The 23,991-nt window shown below is 44.2% G+C and overlaps 1 long non-coding RNA gene across 1 annotated transcript; it reads left to right on the plus strand.

Moving 5' to 3' along the window:
* The first annotated feature begins 162 nt into the window (after positions 1-162).
* LOC123618105 (uncharacterized) lies at positions 163-11,994 on the plus strand. The gene is made up of 5 exons (XR_012507682.1): positions 163-274; positions 2,181-2,293; positions 2,796-2,920; positions 3,455-4,212; positions 9,021-11,994. It is a non-coding gene; the product is annotated as an uncharacterized LOC123618105 (long non-coding RNA).
* The last annotated feature ends 11,997 nt before the right edge of the window (positions 11,995-23,991 follow it).

The following is a 23,991-nucleotide window of genomic DNA, read 5'->3' on the forward strand; positions in this document are numbered from 1 at the left end:
ACTCAAAGGTTAGCTCCAGGGAGCAGGTGACATTAGAGGGGTATTTGAACCTGTGAACTTTTGGCTTAAAAGTAAGAGTTCAACTCTCCCCCAGTTCCCTGGTGTTGCAATGTTGGCCAAGGGTGGCTGCTGCACTCCACATACGACCGGAAACCCCAAATTGGGTTTGCCTCTCTCTGGCTGAGGTACCTTCCCCAGCTCCACCTCCAGATGTTCCATGGGGGTTTGAGGTGTGGAGGAGGAGCTAACAGAGCTTGGTGTCTCTCTGATTGAGGTGAGTCTGCACCCGCATGCACGAGAGAGCTGGGGGTGGGGGTGTCCCAGCCTGCTTCTGTTAACTCGGGCCACAGACAGCCCTGGGGCGCTTCAGCCAGATGGAAAAATGCTTCTGAAATCATAAGACACAGGCTTCCCCGTCTTCTCTCCGAGAAAGTTTGGTGGCCATTTCTTTTTCAGCAGAGCTGCCTGCCCAGCTTTTCCCCCATCAGTAATATTTCAATGACTTTTACAAACTCGCCCGCCTGCTTTTTAATAAGCTGGGCCTTTGCCTTGATGGTACGTGTGCAAGATCTGACCTTTTCATAGGAAAAAACATTCATAACCGAAGACTATATATAGAAGCTGAAGACGGGAGCAGATAAAGATGTAGGTCATCTGACTTTGTGTGTGAAGCAAAATGCAAGAGGGACGCAGGAGACAATTCAAAACTTATGAAATCCTGCCACTGGCTTGAGCCTGCCTAATATTTATCAAAGGCTTTCAATAATGACTTTGTTTTCAATGGGGAATTACAATACCACCTTCTATCCCCAAACGCTCCACAGGGGAAATTTACTTAGTTTAACAATGTGTTTCACTATCTGATTAACTCTTGACGATTCCAGTTAAAGGAAGGAACAGTGACCATCAAAATGTATTCAGGGAACACATATTTAAAATAACAGATGGGTAATCAAAAAATCTGCCTTGTGTCAGAAGAAGACATTTCCCCAGGCTCATCGTTACCTATGTGAACATAAACCAAATTCCTCAGCATTCAAGGCTGGTGTGGTCTGGAAGTTCCTTGCCTTTCCAACCTTCTCCCCAAAGCCCCTTTTCATACTCTTGTTCCAGCAAATGTTATACACCTCTGCCTCCGTGCTCCTTTACCTTTGCCTTCGCTCCCTGTCTTCGCTCTTCTTGGCGCCCCCTTTCCTGGACATCTCTGCATGTCTACATCTATTCTGAAATCTACGGCTCAAATGCAGTCTCCTCCGAAAATCCTTCCTTCCCTTCCTCCCCAAGCTGATCACAACTCGTTCTGGATTATGCTTACTGGTGTCCATTATAGCCCATCCTGTTAGACTGTGGACTCTTTGAGAACAGGGCACAAGTGACCCCCCACAGCGCATGCTACTGAAGACCATGCACCTATAAAGTACATCCCTGCAAAATGCTTATTGAGTGAATGAATTCGGCTTGGGATGCGCTCGCGGTGATTTGTGGGATGTTTATGTACAGCTACTGTGCTGAGCATGACCTCACTGGAGCATCACCAGTAAACCCATGAAGTTATGACTATTGTGTTGCTTTCTTCAGCTGAAAAAACTAGAGCTCAAAGCAGTTTTAAACCTCACCCAACATCACATAGCTGGTGGAAGGCTAGGCCAGCGTTCAAACTTAGATCGGTCTGGCCCAGATGTTTGCTGGGAGCTGACTCGTTCCAGCTTACAAGAGCCGATTGTTAGGTTATCAGGAATTTTGTGAACTGATTGGAAGTATAGCTATTATTAAAAATTAAATTGTGTAGACATACAAATAAATTATATTAAAAACAATGGTAAGAAATACTCAAAACTCATCACTTCCTATTATTTTATGACATTGTATTATCATGTATGTTCGTGAGGGTATTAATTTTGCTTGTATCCATACATTAGAACTATTCCATACTGCTGTGCATTCATTCCAAACTCCATATTCAGCGCTGATAGCTTGAAAGTGGCCATGGTGGGAATATCTATTCCGAGGATACTGGAAAACACAACAAATGAAAACTTCCTCTTACCACCCGCCTCCCACTGAGAGCCAGTTGTGAAACATTTATCAGCTCACCATTGGTCTGGCCTCAAAGTCAGACAAATACTTCAGTAAGTAATTGGCTTTGGGTCCAAGACACACACAGACTCCTCTGTTTCCAGGCTTAACTCTCAACCAGGGGGGCCCAGCTTTGGACCATCACAGATGAGCTGAGTCCTGATGGCAGGAAATTGACTCTTCCATGGTTCCTGTGGGCTTCAGGGTTGGCCTAAAGGTAATTCCTCCTGGTGATTTTGTGCCTATGCCCATATATCCTAAACCGCTAAGGCATGTTTAATTATCCTCTTCATCACATTCTATGTACAAAAACATGCGATGAATCTCTTGTAGAGTAAAATGGGAGTTCCAAAACATGGATATACATTTATTTCCTCAAATTTACATGAATATAAAAGCCTACTGTTTTATCTATGTATCCTCAGAAACTGGATTTCCTGTCCACAATTTCTACCCTATGCATCTTATGTGTGGTTCTCAGGAAATGAGATCTGAACTTGGAACCAGAGGTTATGGGTTTCAGTACTAGTTCTTTAACTCAAGAACAGGTGTTTTAGCATCGCTGGGCCTCAGTTTCCTCATCTGTCAGATGAGGAGTTGGGCTTAGATGGCCTTAAAACCCTCCTGGCTCTACTTCTAAATGACACTACATGCTGCTCCTCTCCTCCAGGGCTGTTTGTACATCTGTAACCAACGGGGGTGGGGCGGGTTTGAATCAGGTATTTCCTAAGGTCCTTTGCAGCTCCATAAGCTGGTGCATCCACGTGAGAAGCCCCGTCTTCCACCTACTGTGCCGTGCCTACCGGACGCCGTCACACCTGACTTACCACCAGGAAAAGGCCAGGTAAGCTGAACACCCGGAACTTAGGCGCCAAGAGAGGAATTGGAGATGGAGCTGCTTTTCTGGCCAGGAGCTGTAACTGCCACAGGGCCAGGCTGCCACCGCCCTCAAAACAAAGGGAAATGCGTAGGTGGAGGGAGCGCCTCTGCTGTTTTCTTTTAGATGGTCTAGAGGACTAAAGAAGTGAGGGTGAGATATCGGTACAGAGGTTTTGATTTGACACTCCAGCTGGGTCTGCAGTCAGGAGGGTGGGGGCGAGGGAGGCGCAAGACGTAAGCTGGGTGACACTCTCTGTTGGACTGGGGAGACCAGGGTGACAGTGGAAAGGAAGGAGAGGGTGACGCAGGAGCTGCTAGCCTCGTTCTCAGGGGGAGCAGAGCACAGGCGCCCAGATAGCACACCTCCATCTCTGCCCTTACTTGATGACCCCAAAGCTACCGCTCATTTGTATCTCTATGGAAAATCAAAAAGTGTTCGTGACCCCTCATCTATGTCGTCATTCTCATCCTCCCCCACACAACCCCTTATGCTTTTCAGGTTACAAGCACTCTGATGTCTAAAATCTCATCTGACCTGCAAGACAACTCTGTCAAATACATATTATTACTTGGATGTTTCAGAGGAAGAACTGGAGGTTGAGAAAGGGAACCGAAGTTGTTTAAGATCACTTAGGGGTAAAGCTGAGACTGGAACTGACTCTAAAGATGGGTGCGTGTTTCCAGCTCCTGCACAGCTGCAAGGGTTAGAGTAAACGTGATTCTTGACGTCAAGACTGTTAGCTGAAATGACATGTTTCTGAGCAGCTGCTCTCATGAGGACTCACAGAACCAAACCAGAGAAAGAAAGAATTGATACATTCGTAGGCTCAACGAATCCTAGAAGTGGAAGGGACTGTGTGCATCCCCTGGCTCACCCCTTCTGTTCTCAGATGGGGGAAATGCAGCCCACAGAGGTACAGTCAGGTACAGAATCAGAATCAGGGCTGGGACTTCACCTGCTGGTCCTTGCCATCTGCTCAGTCATTGCTCACTTTTGACGGCTTTTTAGCCACCAGCAACATTACGCTATCATAACTACTCTGAAAGCTTTGACCATCATTGTGAGGCAATGTAACGTGTTCTACCAGCATGGACTTGCACAGTAGAACCATGGATGAAGGGAGGCCAGGATGCACCAATCTCAGCTGTCAATTTGCATTTGATTCCTTCCGTGCCAGCAGTTGGATTTATCGCTGGTGAAAGCAGTGACTCACACTTTTTTGACTCCAACCAGCGAATTGATCCTGCCATGGCTTGGTAGGTACAAATGTTCAGTGTGTGATCAAAAATAGAGACCCCTTGTCATCCAGACCCTTAAATCAGTCTTGCCTAAGCCTGAGGACTTCCTCAAACCCAAACTTTTACCTCAAATGTAATCTGATGATCTATCTGAGAGGCTTCATATTAGGAATCACCAACTGGTAACCCAGTCATGAAGGCTAGCAAAGTCCAAAAGGGAGAGGATTCCATTTAGGAGTCTCTTGTCCTGACTCTTATCCTCACTTCTTTTGTTAAATTGAATTGTCACCTTTGGCAACTCATTTCCTCTCTCTGAGCCACATTATCCTATCTGCCAAGTCAGAGGGTTAAAGTAGATGACTTTGGAGGATTGTCTATTTTAAGGAGCTCCTTATAAAATCATACTTTTATCAGGGGTATCTTGTACACTTCAGTATTTCTATATGTTCTTGCTACACTTTGGGGATAAGGTTTAGCCTGTGTTCTCAATGGGGTTCCATTGTTTCTAAAAGGATGAGGAACTCCTTGAAAGCTAAGAAGAACTATATCAATTTAAACTGTGTAAGGTTAACTTCAGGATCAGCCATGGGTTGGGGGGGGTGCAACGGACTTCAGAACTTGACATGACTTAAGTGTTCCCTCTCTCTTGTTACAGTGTCTCTTTTGAAACGTACTTTCTAGGCCAGATGGACAGGGGACCCACCATAACCAGGCAAGAGGTGAAGCTGAATTCAGAGGAAAAACCCTACAGGGTGAAAAACAAATGAGATGTTTTATTTTAAAAGTCACAGACAGTTGTCTTAAGATTTGGCCGGCTTTGACCCTGGAGAGCTGGTTGCATTGATTTTCCTAACATGACTGTGAGAACCCCAATCTGAAAGTTGGGTCTCTTCATTCATTCATTCAACTAGTATTTCCTAGATGCCTACGTGGTGCCAGACACTTTGTTATGGCTGTGGGAATACGTGGAGCATTTTAAAACTACCCCCATCATAAGGAACTTAGAGTCTTACAGAGATCACTTGGCAGGTGCACAGATGACTGTAGTTTAAGGCAATGGCTTCGATGTCTTGAGAAAGCTCTGGGCTGTTCAGAGAAGAGTGAGATTCCAACTCCGTGAGAGTACTTCCCAGAGGAAGTGGCATTTTCAGTCTTGATGGTTGTCAGGCGAGATTTTAATTCAGCGTTAATAAAACCAGAGATTGGGAACTTACTTCTCTGAGATTCTTTTTTTTTTTCATCTGTAGAATGTGATAATAATAGTATCAACCTCATAGACTTGTTGTGAGTAATGTGTGATTTCTTATGTCTTAAAGCTCTCAGAAAAGTTCCTGGAACATTGTAAGTGCTCAAAAACATTAATCATTATTTTTATTCTTAGCGTCAGAGTAAAATTACCCCAAAGTTTCTTGCAGTCTCAAGAGAGCTATCCATGGAAGGGAAGACCCACGCTCACAGGACTTCTTTGTATGTTACAGCGAAACCTACTCGGGTCTTCGCAGGTGTCTGGGCTGTGCCGCTCACCAGCGTGCTCTCACTTTCTCCCTCCCCTTCTCCCCCAACTCTGTCTCTCGGTCTCAGACACACACACACACACACACACACACACACACACACACACACAAATTGTTTCTCTCTGTAGAAGCTGGACTGTTTATCAAAAGCCCCGGGTGTAGGAGTGTTTCAAGTGATTTTGGAAACTGAAATGATTTCAGAGATAATAGGCATCAAGACCGTGGGTGCGAAATACAAACAATAGGCGAGTTCATATCGAAATCTTTACATTTAGGAGAGGTGGGTTTTCCTTTCTGCTGCTTTTTTTTTTTTTTTTCCAAAAGCATCATCATTTATGTGGTCTGAAAATGCTCTTTCCTCTGGAAATTAGACATCACAGCATACAACACAGAGATGTAGCTGATTAATCGTACAAAGGGCTCATCTCCTCTGAGTGTGGCTTCGTCCTCCTGCAAGCATGGCAGCCTACAAGAATGAATTTGCTTTGAGTCATATATTTTACATAAACCAGAGAGGTTACCCCTAAGATGAACTGTCTGGCTGACTGTTCCCCACCCCCACCGCGTCCCACCCACCATCGCAGGAAGGCATTAGCAGTTTCAAAACTTGAACTTTCTCTCAAAAATTTCTTTACTTGAACCAAGCAGGATTTCTACATTAAAAAGATAATTGTCACTGCGCCAACCATCATGAATGATTACGGGTAGGTCGTACTTTTAGATGTAAAGCTAATGAGATAATATTTCTCACTTAACATCAGTGTGGCAAACAGTGGGGGGAAGTTTGTCCTCCTGGATCTGGCTGTTTTGTCTCTCTGGTCACGTTGTGAACAAGGACAAGCAGTTGCAAGAGGCTGACCAGTGTTAGGGTTCTTGAAACTCATATAGTTCACCTCACACCTCTTCTGTTTTATAGATGGAAAGACTGAAGGCCAAAGAGAGAAAGTGACTTGCCACAGGTCACGCAGGGGTTAGAACCCAGGACTTTTGGATCACAGTCCAGGGTTCGAACAAAAGATTCAAACTCTAGCCCATAACCACAGTGCTCCCATAAAGTACAATGACATGATACAATGGTATCTGGCCTGAAATGGTTGTTATGGGGATAAATAAGATAATGAATGTGAAATCTTCATGTAAAATCTTAAAGCACTACCTAGGTAGTTGATAAAGATTGCAGAACATCTCCCCAAGTTGAGGGGATAATGAGAATTCTTTTCTTTTTGCAAATAAAACAGAAGTCCCAAGGCCATTTTAAATGTGTTTGCCTGTATGCCTTCTTTCAGCCTGAAGTTTCCTTTGCATAGTTCAGCATTAGAGTGTTTCATATCATTCTAGAGCTAAAGATAATTTTTCTCAATCTATCACATAACTAGCAATCTTTAAACCAAGCACAAACTGAGGTCAAAAGCAGAAACAGGACACTAAACCTGAAGATGGCATTTGCTGACCTCAACCCAGAGCAGGAAGTCTATGCTCAGAGTGGAGGATCCCCAGTCAAATGGGTTAAATCATATCTTTGGCACCACGAAGACTTCCTCCAGAGCAAGGAAGGTGGGAAGAGATGGTAGAAGGTTGGGCTGGAGAACGGAAGTACATGCTGCTCGTGGGACTTTCAAGATATGTATTTAAGACAAGTAGAGTCACCTGGGAGGTTGGCAGCCTCACACTGCATGCTTGTGGAAGCAGGATCAGACTTGTCTGGAGCCAATCAGAGGAGGAAGTTCCCATGAGACAGAGTGTGGTTTAGAACTTTCGAGCAATCTCAACTCTTAAAACATGGAACCGGGCTGCCTCTTAGAAGAGAGTGCCTCATTCTAGAAGCTGTCCTCCAGGGGCTGGGGAAGAGATGCTGAAGGGTAGAGGTAAGCCAAGAGGAGCTGCAGACCGGATAAAGCCACTTGGGCTCTGCTGTCCCCCAAGAGGCTCCCTGAGAGGCTGAAATTCCTTTCTCCAAAGAGGAAGAATGCTGAAGAGCCACAGAAGTCAGGATGGCGATAAGCAGAATGGAAACTCTGCGGGCGGCCTCACCTTTCTTCTCCCATAGTGAAGGAATGATGGGATTCTGCTTTCAGGGAAATGAAAGGGGAGTAAATTTCCAAGGCAATAAAAGGAGACGTGCCTCCAGTCCTCTTTCCAGGCAACATGTGGAAGCCCTTGCTTTCGGATGGACTGTGGAATATTTTTTCAGCACGAAGACTTCTGTGGCTGCAGTGATGTGATCCAGATTGTGCAGCGGGGCTGCTCAGTGCTGGGTTGCACCCAGCTTGGAGGACCACCCTCCATGGCCTAGCAAGTACAGCACTGATATGGGATGTGGTGGAGAGGGTGCTGGAGTGGTTGTAGAATTTCTCTTGGAATCTGTGATGCTGTTTTCAAAAACCAATAGGATCATCAGAGGATGTCCAGCTTTATCAAAATGGACTCCATGTAATACTAATTCCATGAGATCCATGTTCTAGGGCCAACTTAGAGGAAAGGTCCACATCCATAGCCCCCCTCCCCATATAGATTTGCATGTAAAGGCTCTGAGAAGGGCCGGAGCAAAGCAACCTGTTTCATTTTTAATAATTCTGCTTTTTTCTAACTTATTTGACCATGGTAACCATTTTTGCTTAATACTACAGTCCTCCTGAGCTGATGCTCTACAGTGAATCCTTTGGGCAGCATTTTTAGATAATTCCATGGGTTTAGTAACCCTTGACACAGGGACCCGCCAAATGTTAGAACTGAATGCAACACAGAATTTAATGCTTTCCTCTACTTTTTAAAATGAAGAAACCAGAGGCCTGGAAGGGTTCTGCAAAAGTAATGACCAACAGCCATTAACCCTGACCTATGAGAACCTGAAATTTTAAAATGTCAACAAATGACTGTGTAATATTAGGTCATGGGTTATGATGCAATATTATATTATATATAAGGCTAGATGGAAGTTACAAGAATACTAGACTTGGAATTAATAGAATTGGCTTCTCATCCGAGGTCTCTGGCTTTTCCGCTCTCACTGCATGGGGCCATCATTCCATTTTATTAGCAATGGGAGCTCTTCTCTCTAAACTGAGGAGGATGATGCTTGTCTGGCTAATTTCGTAAGTTCTGGTGACAATCAAGAGAGAGAAAAGATGTGAAAGCAGTTTATACACCGTAAGGTACCATATAAATGGTAGTAATCCTTCTTTCCCCAACAGGCTGATGTGCCATTTGGCATCAGGAGGATGTGTACGTTTTCCGTTGCTTTCCTGTTTCTTTAGGGTGGTTTTCACGAATCTCTCCGCATCTTTTAACTCCATCTTTTAACTGCCTTCACAGGTTAATGAGATGACCTGGTACCTCTGGGTATGGAAGCTCTCAGCAAAGCCAGCTGCCCCCCTGGACTGAGACATGGGATCTAGGACCTTAACCCTCACACAGCCAAGCTGACTTGCAAAGGAGAGCAGAAAGCTATGGGCAGGGCTGTACCCCCAGCAGTTTTAGGTATTTGGCTCCAACTTCTCATAAACACCTGTGAAGAACACAAAGGTCGCCAGATTCTGTGTCATCAGGACCAAACAAGAGACAAAGCAGAAGCCAACAACATCAACACCAAAAGAAAAGAAAGCGGCGGAGACGGCACAGCGAGGCTGATGAAGCCTGGGCATCTTATCTCTGGAATGTTATTGATGATCTGAGTGTAGTGTGAGATCTTAAGTGAAATGAATTGGTGGTTTCGGTTCCGGATATGGTATGCAAAGAAAAAAAAATTGCTCTTTGAAATTCAGAGCTTCCTCGTCTGTGCTTCAGGAAGCCACACGCCTGAAGCTGAGCGTGGAAACTGACTCATTTCGAGCCCTTTGAGATTAGCCCCTCCAGCCCCCAGACTGTGGGCAGGATCTGAGAGGCCTAAAGGGAAACCAGAATTGGCTCCAGCCAAGCCTGGAGAAGGACATCAGACAGGAGGGTGTCAGATACACACCTCTTTCATGGTGCTTGGCCTCCCAGAAGGTTCTACAGGCAGTGGGACTTCTAGACAAACTATCCCAAAGCTTTTCAACTTTTGCACTTGGTGGTGGAGGGGTGGCCTGAGCAGGAGGGAAATACAAATGTAGCTCTTACCTTATTTACAAAGCTACATTCAAGCGGGTTGGTTGACTGACCCATTTGGGGGACCACCTTGACCCTGAGGTTCTGAGGGTAAAGGGTATTGTGTCTCCACACCAATCAGCCCTAGGAAGCCATGAGTCATTCCTCTCTCTGACTGTCCCATGCCCATCTGTGGATTTGGCATTCTGTGTGTCATTTGGGGACTAGGGAAGTGTAGGAGAGGTATTTGACGTGAATTATTTAGAAGAGAAAAGCAGTTAGAGATCACATGCCCCCATTTTCCCCTTTATACCTCAAACAGAGTTGCACATGTCAGTTAGACGGAAGCATGGAACCCCGGGATGAGGGGCAAGAACTCAGATTTTCTAGAAGGACCATTTTAAGGTCTTTAGACCTTAGATCAGTGGTCTCCAGACTTTCTGCAGACCATTTCAGCGAGAGAAATAACCACTAAGATGGTCTTTTGTTTCAATCTGATTGACATATTAAAAAATTCAACTCGTGTAAGGATAATGAGAAGAACACTGGCGTGAACAAGAAGTCAGTGAGAGACAAGATCCTGCTGGGGGGCAGGGACCAAGGGGACAGGACTTGGCTAAGGGTCAGACGACCGGAGCTGCAAACTCCGTGCCTTCTGGCAAGCAACTTAATCTCCCTAAACCTCACTTTTCTCATCTATAAAGTGCGAATATTAATTACAAGTGAGAGCACATGTGTGAAGGCATTTGCCTTGTTAAGTGGTAAGGACTCGGCAAAGGTTCATAGTTATTACTATATATAAGCTTTTAAATATTAATGATTAATTTGTGTTAGAAGTGAAATTTCAGACTTCATCATAGAATAAGCATCAATCTTCTAAATTTTCTCATCTGGAAGGCACTCAGAAACATATTAGTCCCCATTATCAATTTATGTGAATGGCACTTCCAAAAAAGTACCCAAGGAACTTTTAAGATAGAGGGATAACAGCCTCATCAAAACACAGATAGAAGACTAAGACCTGGCCATGAAAGAAGAGGAAGAGGAAGAGGAAGAAAACCCAGAAACAGAATAACTTTAATGAAACATATTGTGTGATTTTGAGCTTCCCAGCAGCTTAGATAAAAAGGGAAATGCATTGTAGTATGCAGTCTTTTTCATCCAGTAAAGGAAGAATAGCTACGTATGGATTGGGAAGGGGACCAAATCCTTCCTGCCCCTAAACTTCACAAGAAATATATCACAGGCATCTTTATTTAAGGGGTTTGAAAAAAATAAAATGGGCAGAATCTTCAAAAGAAGATACAGCAAAGAAACTGTTCCAGTCTAACCACTAGGTGATATTTCCCTCTGTGAATCAGTGCTTGCCTTCCCAGAACAAACAAACAGTGAGATGATTAATAGAAGGAGCAGTCTGCCTTTAAAAAATAGGGCAGTGAAAATCGGAATGTTTGTCCCTGACTGGGGCATGCTGCTGACCCAGGTATTCACGAAGGCAGTCACCACTCATTAGGGGAGTCCAGTTAGCAAGGCAATCTACAAGGTGCCTCACACAAGGTCACTTGGTGTCTCTGAGACTGACTCTGCATTCTGAGTTCCTTAATATGATTTTTTAGGTCACAATGTTCTAGGCAAAACTCCCTATTGATGTACATCTCTCATGCAAGATTTAGATCACCTCTTTCCTGGCAGAGCTCCATGGAAACACCGCCCATGGTTTCTGAAGTGGAGTCTGATTAGGTTCCAGTAATGCCCAGCTGGAGTGGACAGTGAGTCCGCAGTTGCCCTGTCGCCGGACAGTTGGCAAGCCTGAGACTGCCAGAATCTAGTCCTTAGAGGCTATTATTATTTTGATGCCGTAGAAAATTCCTGTTTACCTAAGATGACTAGGGAATGGGGTTTTCTGGGCAATGGAAAATTCTGGTTCATCTGATTACTATCTGTATCATTTACTGATTCCTGGTTTCCAAATAGTAAATTACAACACACTTTGCTAAACACTAAAATCATCCACTGGTATGATTTAAGCTTTCTTTGATAATTCATAAGATACTTCAAGATCTATTCATATTCAATATTATCATTAAGATTGTAAACTCACTTTCTGGGTTCCTGGGTGGAAATGCGGAAGGTGTGGAAAATTGAGTTGCTTCCGTACTCACTCCCCACCAGGCGACTAGAACAGCTGTTATGGTTTAGTTGAATCATTTCATCCTGCATATCAGTTCACTGGCTAGTGAAATAATAAACATAAACGTATTAGCATAGTATCTGGTATGTGGGAAGTTACTGTTTTACCGTTTATTTCTCCCTCACGAACATCAGGGGGATAAAAAGAATATGATTTATTGAATTGGCCAGTTTCGCATCTGAATAAATTCAATTCATAGTTCACTTCATTGGTTCTGGCAGGGACCACAAAAATAACATGCCTAATTCCCTGGATTCTTATAAAAGAAAGCTAAGGCCCAGAGAGGGTGCGTGCCTCTGCTGCAGTCTCGTGGCTGCTCAGGGTTAGGCTTGACGTAGAACCCGTACGTCCTGGGGCCGAGGCCAGGGCTCTTCTTAGTGGTCTAACTGTTACAACACACAGTTTCTGCACAGTGGGAGACAGAGGTGGAGGAGAAACGTCCCCTTTATGAAGAGAACCTGGGAACTCACCATTATCAAAACTGTTTAAAGGTCATCAAAGTCCCCTCTGTATAAAAGCCCTGGCCCTGGCAGTTCACAGGGTAAAGGATCAATGAAATCCGCAGCATCCAGTCAAAATGAGAACTTTTCAGAAATAGCCAAGAACCATACAACTCCCCACATCAGCAAGAATAACCTTACAAAAAGCCACCAGACGGGTTTAAATTCCTAGCATCTTTCTTTGCGTCGCCTGTTTTGCAACTTGATTCATTCCTATCCCTGCCCCTTGGGTACTTCCAAAAGTAAGTTTGTACTCACTTAACTTCCAAATTAGTTTATGGTAAACTCCCTCCCGGTGTAGGAAGGGGAAGAAGGAAATGAATGATTTTAATGCTGATTGCATTTCTGAAAGGCAGGACTCAGTCCCTTTAAAATGAGCTGCTCTTTGGGTTTAGAAGTGTTTTCTTTTCCATGCTTTCCAATTCTGACTTGTCTTTTTTCCTCTTCCCAATCTCTCTCCTGCCTTTGATCCTGGGCCTGGAAACCTGCTGTTTGCACATGAGTGACCAGAGGGCTAAAATTTCTATTGCCTTTCAGAGAAGGAAATCTCTCATGAGACCAATTCTAGAGTCTGAGGTCCTCAGCACTCACTGTTACTGTTGCCAGAAAGGTACTTTTGTATCTGGCCTTCTATATCACATCTTTTTAGCTCCGGGAGACTTCTCAAAGCTGTGTGTGTGTATATGTGTGGTGTGTGTGTGTGTGTGTGTGTATCTGCACACACATGTGTGAGCACGCATACATATTATCCTGATAGTTTCTATAAACGCCTTGTGTTGGTTATAAATAGAAAATTGATCACAGAATCTCCTAGGAAGGGATTACAGAGGTCCTGTGTTCAACCCTCCATGAGGCTTGAGTGATGTCACTCTCAAGACACTTCTGCCAGAGGTTGTGTAGGCAAGAGAGGGAAATGGTCAGAGCAAGTTTCTTTATACTGTTTGCCTCATCTCCACTCAGATTCTTCCAGGGGCCCCCACTGCCTACAGGGTGTATTCTAAACCTTGGAGATTGGCACTCATAGGTAGCAATGGGGTCTGGCAAAAATTGGCACTGGGTAAATATTACTTGAATAAATAACGAGGCAAGTGTCTAAGACCTGGCTGACCCCCCCCCCACCTCTTCCAGCAAGGTGAAACCCCCCCTTCCTTACCTTAAGAACCTTTACTGTAGCCAAACACACTGCCTGCCTCCCTCCACTGCCTGCCTCTCTCCACTGCCCTGACGCCCCTCCCTCCATAACCTTTTTCCAGCACTCTTCCTGACTGACATGGTCAATGCCATCTCTGTCTGTTAAATACACGTCCTCCTTTGTGAAGTATTCCTCCTTCCTTCTCCAGTCTTCCCCTACATGGACTTTCTTTCCTCTATGCTCCCCAAAGAATTTACTTCTCTCAGCTTAAGTACATCACTGATCTCCCCCACAAAACTCCTTGAGAACAGGACCCATTCCACCCTTCTCTGCCTTCACCCCAGCCCCTAACAGAGGGCTGAGCACATGGCTGCCATCCAGACAGGCTCTCTGGCTTAAATAGAATCCCAGGTCACCTTCTCCTCCAGCCCAACAGGTATGTCTTCCCTCTTTTCTCCTCCATGGAAAGCTGAGTTAGGACTGATTACTGATTTCACCTCTGACCTAAATCTACACACGTCCATCCTGACAACCACACCCACTTATTATGGGGTAAACAAAAACAGCCCATGGAGCTGGGTAACTAGCGGCACACGCTCACCACCCCCCCAGGCCCTCGCGCCCTGGAAATTTACAGGAATGTATGGCTGCGCTGCTGCTGAGCCGGCTGGGAACCTGTTTTGCTTGCGGCTTCTTCCCTCAGCAGGTATATCGGGGATGATGAGTGTTGCCAACTGGGACAGGAGGACACCTAGCCCACGCCCAGGCTTTATTTATCAGTGCAGTGGGGCTCCACGGACCTTCTGATCCTTAATCATGAACCCGGGAGCCCTTTGAGTGTCCTCAAGCATTCAAGCCAAGAAGGCTTTCTAATTCCAGTGGCGATAACCAGTTGTGATTTATAGACTCTTGGAACCTGGAACTTCAGAGCTGGAGGCAAACTTTAGAATCACCTAGTTTGATTCTTTGTTCCACGGACAACAAACCAGACTGGAGTTGTCTTGCTTTTAAGGGGGATAGAGAGTATTCATTCATTTAGTAATTCATTCATCCACTTACCCATCCTTTCATCCAATGGTCTATAGATCAACTCATTTGCTAAATATCCACTGACACTAAGTGGCCAGCCTTGCTTGGCTCTGGGTGGAAAAGCATAATGAAGACATGGTCCCTGCTTACCATACATACACACACAAATAATTATGATTTGATGTGATATTTTATAATGCAAGTGTGGACAAAGCATGTTAGGAGCACATAGAAGGAAGTGACCAATCTGCTCTGCATGGAATAGTCAGGGAAGACTTTTAAGAAGAGGGGAGATTCAAGCAAAACCATAAAGGAAGGGAAGGAGTTCTAAAGAAAGAGGGAGGAAGGAGATCACAGAGTGAGGGGAGCCTGTGTAAATGCCCAGGCTCAGAAGAGAGGGCAGAGAGCATCCCACTGACTCCTGGAGAGGCTGTGAGAGGTGGGGTTCAGGGCGTATGCTATGGCGGTGGTCAACATGATGCTCTGGGAGTCTGGATTGAAGCTTTCAGTAACTGTCCCTATTGCTTGAGCTCCGTCTTGGGGGTGACAAGGAGTTTTTGAAAGTTTTCAGGTGGAGCAGGATCACATCAAATTTACATTTTATTAAAACCTCTTTGGCCACAGTAAGAAGAGACAAGAGATTGTCACTGAGGGAGCTCTTGTCATTGTCCTAGAAAAATAAAGGAGTGACCTTTCAAACATATAAACCAGATGTCACCTCCTTGCTTATGACCCTCCATACTCCACACTTGTCCCCTAACCAGGTTCTTTTTTTTTTTTCAGTTGTACTTACTACTGGATCAAATCATTTATTTGTATGTTTGCACGTGAATCATCTGTCTCCAATCCTAAAAGGAGAGCACCGTCAGATCCTGAGCTACGTGTCTTACTCACCACTGTATCGCCTGGGACGTAGCAGGTGCCCACAAAGTGTTTACAGGATGATTGACGAGACCTTGACCTCGGGAAGTGGTAATGAGATGGCCTTTAAAGGCAGAAAAACAGATCCTCCCTTTGCAGATTCATTACATGCTTAATGAGTGAACAGTAGCTAGTCTTCAGTAGATAGAGGATGAGGTTATAGTCTTAACTGACTGATGTTACTGTCCAATCTGGGAATTTTTATGACAGGCAATCCTATTTTTCCTTTTGCCGTTTTCACTACAAGTGTTTCCACAAATTACCAGTCTGGAATGTAAACCATTCAAGGATTCTCTCCTTGAGCTTACTCTAGACCCAGCTCAGCCACTAATGTTGTGAGGTGGACAAACTCCTTTTATTGGGACTTCAGTTTCTTTAACTGTAAAATGAGAGTGCTAGCCTTGGATCTGTAAGATGCTTTTTAATTTACATGTGATGATTCTCAAGTTCCCTTAGCTAGAGCAAGAGTTCGTTTTCTTTCCTTTTTTTTTTTTAATATACAAACAATGGTTATATACAAAATGTCATAAAACAAAATACCTCTTTTATACTCCTCTGTTGTCCCTTTCAATTTCTAGCCATGAGTATTTTTCCAGAGTTATAATCAGGGTGCATGGACAATTTCGCATTCCACTCTTATCCTTTAACCTTATTTGTTATATGCCTTTCAAGTTGCCACAAAGTCCTCCCATTTATCATTTTAATGGCTACATAAGTTTCCATGGAGTTAATATATCATAAATTATTTAACCATTTCCAAATTGTTGGGAATTTGGACTTTTTCCAAGTTTTGATATTTTAAAGGGCTTTGAACCTACAGAATTTTTTTTTTTTCTTTTTTAGCGTTATTTTCCTTAGGGTAAATCCCTCTGAGTGGGATTATTAGATGAGTTTTATGGCTCTTGAAAAGTACTGCCAAATGGCTCTCCACAAGGATTGTTTCAATTTGTATTCAATTTGTGTTCCACGCATGAGTGTGCCAGTTTCACCGAAACCTTGCCAGCATGTTTTTAAAAATCAATTTCCTTTATTTTTTCAAGTTGAACTTGTATGAAACGGGGCTTCCTGACTGTTGCTGTATCAGAACTATCATCAGTCAGGCCAAAGTTATAATACAGTGCTTGGCAAACAGCAGCACTCAATAACCAGTATTGCTATTATTATAGAAAGAGGAATCTTAGGAGAGCCAAGTTTGCTGGTCCTACCCTCGAACTCAATATTTTTCTGTCTCCAGATCAACTCGCTGCAGATACATACCCCTTGTCTTCAGTGTTTCCTCCAAAGAAAGTGCTGCCAAACGTCCTCTATTCCAAGGTGGCCAAGGTTCCTTAGACTTAGAAGCCATGGGCCAAGCTCCATTCCTCGCTGATTCTCTCCTCCCTTCAAATTTCTATCAAGAGATGGTCCTCACTAAAGACGAGATGCTGACTTCTGTTCATCTGAAGTCATTCTCCACATAGTTAGCTTCTCCTATTCCTCATCTTCCCCACGATAGCCCTTTGGCTGTTAGAAGATGATCAATTCATTCCCCAGTGGGTATTTTCTTCTCCAAATTGGAGATCTCATTTTAAATCCACCCTTTATCCTATTTAGATTTTCACAGTCCTGGTTGCTCTCCTCTGAGTTCTAGTCTGTAAAGGTTTCCCTTTAAGTGTTGGCTTATTCATTTATTACGATTTCCTGAGCATCTTCCAAGTGACAAGCAAGATACGAAGATGCCCTCAAAATTCCCAGAGTCCAGGGGCTCAGAGAGAAGCCCAGGTCTCCAAGGTTTTGGCCTTAGAGAACTCTTAGGCAGCATGCCAGTGAGTAGGTTGGGGGGGACACCCTCAGGGAAATCTGCTGGCCCTTCGTACAGCAGCCATATGTAAGCTTCCCTGGTAAGATGATGGCTAGCCTAGCAAGCAGAGGTTACCAGGAGGCATTTGGTAGAAACGTCATAGCATCCCAGGGCCGGAACGTCTGAGGTTCAGACCCAGAGAAGAGTTCCAGGCAGAGTAGAGGATGATCACCCACCAAACAGGGCTGATCCAGGGCCATGCCTATGATGGAGGATGAAACACCTTAGCAGATGTGCTCCTTAGGCTGCTGGCTATGCAGGGAGCTGGTACAAGTCAAAGAAAGGCCAGTTTCTTAAGGAGGAAGAAAGGCGCCCTGCTTTGAACGGAGAAAATGCTGACCCTGGGCTGTTGGTGTTGGGTGCCCTGGGTTATACTGCATAACTTCTTAGGAAGTCAGTTTCTTCATGTGAAGATAGGAGTAGGTTTGGACTGTTTATTTGATCTGCAAATGTCCTTTCCAACTCTGAGAATTTCTGATCCACAGAACAGCAAATCTTAACTTGTCAAATTCTTTCAATGGCTTCTCACATCCTTCTTCACCCATTCCAGAAAAGCACAGAAAAGGAGATGACCTCATTGGTCACCGGGCAGATGTTGGAGAGTCCACTGGGACTCACGGCTTCTGGAGCTACTTTGGTGCTCACACCCAGCTGCAGCTAAAATCTGCTGCTGGCAGGATTTGTATCCAGTTTACCGAGCCTGGTGCTGGAGCTGCTGCCTCTTAGCTCCTCTCATTAAGGCAAACCACCATCTTATTTTGTTTTGTTTTCCTTGCATGTTTAGAGTTTGCTGCTTCTCAGCTCTTGTTATTAGAACAGACAAAATTAATAACTCCTGGCACATGGAGCAGCCAGATTGGACGATCTGCCTTTTGCTTTCTCAAACTGTCTTCTGAGCAATCTGCAAGACTGAATTTATAGCCTGGACCTCATACAGTGGATTGTTTTGTAATCCCCAGAAAGAATCAGGAACTCAACCACATTGCCAGCTTGAAAAAATAAAATTCTTTTTGTAGCTCATAGTGGAAGTTTTATCCAACCTCTTCAGTTAAGAACGGAAAGCGATATGTAATCTCATCCTTTCTTAAACCTCTCTTGAGAAGACGATTCTGTGGACTTCTTTGGTCCCCATTCTAGAATGTTCCATTTAGGGTCATCAGGAGTTGGTTCCTAAGGTCTAAGCCACTCAACTTCGGTGGCAGCCTAGACCCATCTCCTTAGCAGAGACTCGCCTTTCTCATTTGATTTTTTTTTCTTGTGATGGAAGAATATTATTAATATCGTATCAGAGTCCTCTATTTTCACGCTAAGCGATCACAGAGCCTGAACTGGCCTTTTCCACTTCAGGAAATACTCCAACACATCAGGCATTTCCAGTCCTGTCATTTGGATCCTTGTTCATTTGTCTAGGTTTGTTTAAATGGATAGAACCTAAACTGGACCAATGCAATCATTTTATAATAGTCACTGAGCTACCTCTTGTTCCTTGGTGCTGCAGACGACACAAATTTGAATAAAATAAGATTTCTGCTCTCCAGCAGCTTACGGTTTATAATCATACTGGGCTGAATTCTACTTACAGCGGTGATAAAAACTTGTCTGCACACTGGCTTTCCTGGGGAGCTTGAGAAACTATTGAGGACTCTATCCCATTTCCAAGGAGGTTCTGATTTAACTTGTTTGGTGTGTGTCCTCAGCTTTGGAAGTTTTAAAAAATTCTCAGGTCATTCTAATGTGCAAAGCACATATTTGAAGGATTGAGAAATATACACACAAACACACAAAAGATATATTAATAGAAAAATTGAGAAAGTTTTCATAGAAGACTTTACTATAAAATTCTATCAGAGATTCAGTTTAACAGTGAGGATTAAGTGGCTGGCTTTGATGCAGATTGGAATTCGAACTTCAGCTCTGTCCTTTAGTGGCTGTGTGTTCCTGGATGAGTTACTTACCCTTTCTGAGGGACAACCATGAGTGAGAGCACACAGAATCCGGAGGAATGCAGGGCATGTGAAGTAAGTAATGGGACGAACAGTGACAGGTGAAGGACACAGATTTTCCTGCTGAGGGATCTGTAGGAGGGCAGGCTCATAGGAGATGCAAAGGAAGTGGTGGATGAGACAGATGTTAAAGAGACTTTTCCTAGTGTCCAAGATCTCTCTCCTCTCCATCCAATCCTCCCACCCAAATCAAAGCCAGTTCAGTTGAGTCCCTGTTATAAACCAGAACGTCAATCTATGGCTTAAGAGCCAGACCAGAGTCATGTTCTGAGCAACTGACTCTCATGAGCAGAATACCTAGTCTCTTCATCGGCTGCTCCCTGTCTCTTTGCTACTCAAGACTCTTCGACATTCCCAATGAGAACAAACGAAATTATGAAGAAAATTATGTCACATATACTATGAAAAGTGGACAGAATTAGAACTTGAGACTGGAGAAGAGAAGGCTGAGAATACGATACCTTTACTCTGAATAAATCCAGATCTGCCCAAGTTAGTATTAATTGCTTTTCATGGTGCCATTGTAAAGTTAACCTAAGTAACAGGTGATTCTTACGCTGAGAATGTTGGTTCCCTAGATTCTGTTGTGAGGCCCATGACAGGGCTAATGAGAAATAAATCTACAAAATGAAGAACTCTTTCCGTTAGAGTAGATGGATAAATTTCAACGAGAATGTCACATAATTTGCAAATGCTTGGAGGAGAAAGCTGTAGACATTTTGCAGAACAGAATCAAGTCATAAAATGTCTGGGCCAGAAAGACCTTGGAATTCATTTCATCCAGGCTTCAGTGTGTACAGATGAGGAGATGGAAGCCCAGAGGGGTGACGTGATTTGTACAGGGTCACACAGTGAAAAACTTGCTGGGGGGAGGAGGGAAAGTAGGTGTTTTTTCTCCTGGTGCTCATTGGCTGTAAGAAAATCCTTCTTTTTGGTTTCTCACTCAGGAAGAGCTGGTCTCCTCTTGAATGGCAGTTTACCTCACCGCTGCTGAAACTCGTCACATCCCTGTATCATGACCACGGGATTCTGTGTGCATTTTGCAAATCAACCTGCTTTCTTGAGTCCTACTTGCTACTCTGTTGCCATTACTTTACCTTGCCTCACTTTCTTTTCCCCTTTTTTAAAAAATGCATTAATTTCACTTTGGTGTATTGGAAGCATCAGTGCAAACTGTCTTAATTCCTCTGTGGAACAAGGTAGGGTAAAAAGATAAATAGCTTAGTTCCAGTGGCACCATGCTCTCACCATAGATGAGAATTTTTATTTATTGTTATCCACTATGTGTTTATATACGTTGTTATTTTTTTAATTCTCTTAACATCACCACGAGGTATGTACTATTATTTTCTTCATTCTACATGGGGAAACTGAGCCTCATAGAACTGAAGAAATTGCCTGAAGCTTATAACTGGCAAGTGGGAGGCATGAGGTTAAATCCAGGTCTGACTGACCCCAGGGCTCGTGTCCCTTCCCCTAGCCGGGTGACCCTCTGGAGATATTTATTGCCTGGGAGCGGGAAGGCTGCCCAAGGTCTGCTGAATGGCCTGAGTGTGCTGTTTTCCCACAGTGCTTTGCGGCTTTATTCTTTAGAAGTGCCTAATTATTTCACTCAGTGAGAACTCAAATGTTACTCCAAACAACTGGTTTCCAAAGAATTGGCTATTTTCCCTGTTTTTATTGTTGGGGGAAAGAAACCCAACGAGATTTTTTTTTTCTTTGTTACTCCATTACTTTACAAGAACAAAAATAATCACGTTAAGATGTCAAAAATAAATTTTAAATGTGCAAATGTGGAAGGAAGACACCTCCTGTCTGGGAGAATCGGAAGAAATTTAAATAGAAACGCAGTGGCCACAATTCAAATTAAGATGTTAATAGGACATTAATAAGAAGGAGCCGGGGAATAAACACAGGATTGCGAAATAAGTTTAAAAAGTCATGTAAGTGAGAAGCACATTATGTGACTGGGACCCTGCACTGGCCTGTGCTTGTTATCCGTGCTGACCCCACAGGGACAGAACCCCTCCTTGCTCTGCTTCTCTGCACTCAGCCCTGAGCCAGATACTTCAGGAGAGCAAAGGCTCTGGTTTGTGCCCTTGAGAGCTCCAATATGAATATGATAAATTTGACTCTGGCTGCAGTGAACAAAGCTTATGCCCAAGAAACTATTAGAATTCATCTTACCGGGGAGGCCAAGTTTCAGGGCTGAATCAAGTGATGCCACAAATTTGGACTGCAGTAAATCCTTACACTGATGGAACATGAGGGAACCTCAGGGACACCAGTCTAAACCTTCATTTTCTACAGGAAGTTTCCAGGGAGGCTCAGGGAGAGGAAGGGGCTGGCCCAGGGCCATACAGTTAATTCATGGTAATCATCATGGCTGCTTGTTGGGCACCAGACCGTGTGCTACACACTTCACACTTGACATATTCAGCTTCTTATATAACCCATGACAACGCAATGAGGTAGTTATTATCCCCATTTGGAGATGAGAAAACTAAGGCATCGAGTTGGGAGTTGCTTGCCTGAGATCACACAATTAGCAAGTTGTAGAGGAGGGATTTGAACACCAGTACATCTGACTGCAAAGTCCATCTTCCTTTTAACCATTGACAGCAGAGCTGGGACTGATATCCAGAGCCAAGTTCACCTTGGTAATGCTCCCTTTCACATAGAGAACCTTTGAATATATTCAGTGATTTATTCAATTCGTATTTTTCTGAAGGCCAACTATGAGCAGATCTTGGGCTACACCCTGGGGATATAAAAAGTTAACAGGTACAGGTTCTTAACCTCCTGGATCGTATATTATAATGAAGTGACTGATGCTTAAACAGGAAAATTACAGTACAGTGTGGTAAGTGTTATTAGGGAGATATAAACAAGGGCTGTGGGAGATCAGGACAGAGCACATAGTTCTGCCTGGAAGGAATAAGGGGGTGACCTCACAGAGGTAGTGAAATACGAGTTGGGTCATGAAATATGACTGAGTTTTCCAAACAGAGAAGGGAAGAGATACAACATTGTGAAAGACATCAGTATGTTGGGGTCAGAAATTCAGGGCCACTCCATGGAGTGAGGAGGCAGGAGATGAAGTCTGGGATGAGATCAGGAAGGGTGTTCTGTGCCCTCATCAAGGAATTTTGCCTCAATTCTATGGGCAGTGGATCAACAACAGGGATTCCTAAGTGAGAGCATGTCTTGGTTAGATTTGCTGTTTAAGAAGATAACCCAAGGAGATGTGGAGGGCAGAGAACAGATGTTGCAGTGGTCCTGCTGAAAACTAATGAGGGCTTGAGTCAAGGCATTGTGGGTGGAGGCAGGATGGATGAGAGAAATTAGATTCTGGAGTTAAGCTCCTAGGGGGAGATGACTAGCACATGGAGGGCAAGGGAAAGAAGTGTCCTAAAATGAGCCTGTGATTTCTAGCTCTAGAGGTGGACTGAACGTGATGCTCATAACCAGGGCTGAACACAAAGGAGCAGGTTCAGTAATGCTCAGGTGAGGGGTGGGGGAAAGGGAATTCTCTCTTGAGCACACTGTTTTAAGCTTCTGCACCCCCCCACTGGAGATGTGAGGTGCAACTGGGAAGACAATGTGGTGGTTGGGAGAGAAGAGGGGAATGGAGACAGAGAATCAGGAGACCTCAGGTTATCGATGGTACTCAGAACTCTCAAACCAAGGGAGTGTCCCCAGGGAGATCTGTGGGGCAGAACTAGATGAAGCCCCCAGGTAGGACATGAGTATATTCTATGGCCCTTCCCAGGCCAGAGTCCCTTAGGCAGGCAGAGACTCCCTGAGGGCAGGCTCTCACTAAAGTCACCCTGGCTTCCTTGAGTGGGACTTGGACAAAAGGGTCACTCCACACTGACTTCAAAGTCTCTTCAATGTCTCTACTAATTTACATGTTTTTCAAATAATTTTTTAAAATGATTAACCCAGTAACTATTTATTGAACGCATAGTGCCTGGCGGGGCATGGAGCGATGAGTCAGACACGGTATCTGTCTTCAAGGAGTTTCCGTCTAATATTAGGTGGAGCTAAACAGCAAATTAAACAGCAAGTGTAAAAGTGCTTGGCAGGGTGTCTGACTTAATAGATGAGAAATTATTTTCATTTAAAAATGATATCTATAAATACCTGAGAGAAGGCATAAAGACAGTTCTGAGGAAGAGGAGGTGACTAGATTTAGCAGAGGCATGAGGGAAGTCTTCTTAGAAGCGGTGGGACATAGGCATGAAGCATGGATAGGGTTGGAGCAGGCAGAAGGGGCATGGGTTGGAGATGGGGACACACTGTCTGATAAGCAACTATGTTTACAGGTGGGACCAACTGGTCAGAGAGACCCCAGGCAGGGTGTTGCCTCCAGTTCCATAGAATGGAGCCTGAGAACTGAGACTCACACCAGACACTGGGTTCACAGGGCTGAGCAACCATAAGCAGGACTAGTTCCCAAGAAGGGTCAGAGGGCTCTGGGCGCCCCCCTCCCAGCCCCCATCCTGACTCATTATGGGACAAAGCTGTTTTAGTGCTTCATTTCCCTTGGTCAAACCAGGATGATTTGAATGCACCTGCCTCTCTTCCGTCCTCACTGCCTGG

This window comes from Camelus bactrianus, chromosome 1, assembly GCF_048773025.1.
Source record: "Camelus bactrianus isolate YW-2024 breed Bactrian camel chromosome 1, ASM4877302v1, whole genome shotgun sequence".
Taxonomy (NCBI): Eukaryota; Metazoa; Chordata; class Mammalia; order Artiodactyla; family Camelidae; genus Camelus; species Camelus bactrianus.